General features: G+C 39.3%; 1 pseudogene; it reads left to right on the top strand.

Moving 5' to 3' along the window:
- Positions 1 to 886: 886 nt before the first annotated feature.
- Positions 887 to 1,923, top strand: LOC105306514 (annotated as a pseudogene).
- Positions 1,924 to 2,138: the final 215 nt, after the last annotated feature.

The following is a 2,138-nucleotide window of genomic DNA, read 5'->3' as shown; positions in this document are numbered from 1 at the left end:
CCTCTTTTCTACCAGAATCTCTAAATTGCTTGTGTGTATAAGCACCACATTCTTTTTCAATGCTTTGTTGTAATATATTATATCAATCTCAAGTGGTCCTCAATGTATGTTACCTTTTCTGTTTGTTCGTAACCACGGCAGATGCAAAAACATGATGCATAACAGGAGAGAACAAGCCAAGTACTGACACTCACTGCTTGCACCCTACTGTATCTCTAACAAAAACCCAAAAAGGTGGCCTGTCAATATTGAGAACAGGGAAACTGTTCAATTCTAAAAAGAAAAAAATCTTTGGCCCAAGAAATATAACAACTAACCTACTTTAATGTAAAGAGCTGTTTTTTAGAATAACTTTCTCGGTAATGGCTGTTAAAAATCATCTTTCAATTTCACAACTTGCACTACCGAACCTCTATCTAGGGATTTGTCCATTGTTGGCATCTATTTAGGAGGAAGGACTGCATGCTTTAGGCAGGAACCTAGGCAGACAACTCAGAAACAGACGAGACGTGATCCTTCAGCCTTCTAATTCCTTCCTAGATCAGTGCCCGCAGCAAAGAGAGATTTTGGAGGTAAAAAACAAAAACAAAAAGAAATATTTTTGACTAAAAGGAATTTGTATCAGATGAAGGGAAACAACCATTAGTTGAAATGAACCTCTAGTAAACTCGTAGCTATAATTTTTGTTGGGTCATATTTTGTTAAACATTTGAGATTTATAATAAAAACTGGGAAATTGAAGAAAACATGAGTACTAACAGCTGATAATTTCCTCAGTCATCCCGGTGTATTTATGTTTTCTCCCCCAGGAATACTGATATTAGAATCTCATAGTTCTCATGATAATCAAGAAGGACCGAATTCTCCCAATGTAAATAGAAGTGTCATGAGCAGCAACTCGCCCTCAGCTGCAGCTGCGGAGCTGTGCCACGAAAACGTGACCAGATCCTGTATGAAAACCCCGTACTCGCCCAGACCCTGCCTGGTTCTCTATCCACTGTTGGTTTTGGGGCTGTGCTGGCCGTGTTTGGAAACCTCTTGGTGTTGATTTCAGTCCTGCATTTCAAGCAGCTGCACTCTCCTACCAACTTTCTCATCGCCTCACTGGCCTGCGCTGACTCTCTGGTGGGCGTCACGGTGCTGCCCTTCAGCATGGTCAGGTCCATGGAGAGCTGCTGGTACTTCGGGAAGAGCATCTGTGCTTTCCACATGTCCTGTGATGTGGCTTTTTGTTACTCTTCTCTCTTCCACTTGTGTTTCATCTCCATCAACAGGTACATTGCTGTTACTGACCCTCTGCTCTATGCTACCAACTGCATGGGGTCTGTGTCAGGAATATACATCAGCATCTCCTGAATCCTGCCCATTGCATACAGAGGTGCTGTGTTCTACAGTGGCGCCTATGACAATGGGCTAGAAGAATTAGCTAGTGCCCTCAACTGCATAGGAGGTTGTCAGACAGTTGTAAATCAAAACTGGGTGTTGATAGATTTTCTATCCTTCTTTATACCTACCCCTGTTATGATTATTGTCTATAGTAATATTTTTCTTGTGGCTAGACAACAGGCTAAAAGGATGGAAAATACTGCTGGCAATACAGAATCATCATCAGATAGTTATAAATCCAGAGTGGCCAAAAGAGAGAGAAAAGCAGCTAAAACCCTGGGGGTGACCATGGTAGCATTTATGATTTCGTGGTTACCTTATAGTATTGACTCACTAATTGATGCCTTTATGGGCTTCATAACCCCTGCCTATATTTATGAGATTTGGTGTTGGTGTGCTTATTATAACTCAGCCATGAACCCTTTGATTTATGCTTTATTTTACCCATAGTTTAAGAAAACCACAAAAGTTATTGTAAATGGTTGGGTTTTTGAGGAAAGTTCATCAGCGATGATTTTGTTCTTTGAACAAATGTAAGCAATTGGATTGAGATAATTGAAGATATCTTTACACTGTCCAAATGAAATGAGTTTTTGAAAATCAAATTATCGACGGTTATTAAGAAGAAAAACATATTCTTCAAATTTGATAGGGTAAATCGATGTTTTTCAATTATATTAGTATATGTACTTCTCTCCTACTTCCCCCAAAATATTTATTTGTCTAATAAATGTTAAATCCTATTTGTTAAG

Source organism: Pteropus vampyrus, unplaced genomic scaffold (assembly GCF_000151845.1).
Source record: "Pteropus vampyrus isolate Shadow unplaced genomic scaffold, Pvam_2.0 Scaffold443, whole genome shotgun sequence".
NCBI lineage: Eukaryota > Metazoa > Chordata > Mammalia > Chiroptera > Pteropodidae > Pteropus > Pteropus vampyrus.
Note: the sequence above shows the minus strand (reverse complement) of the source record. Positions and strands in the feature narration are given on the sequence as shown.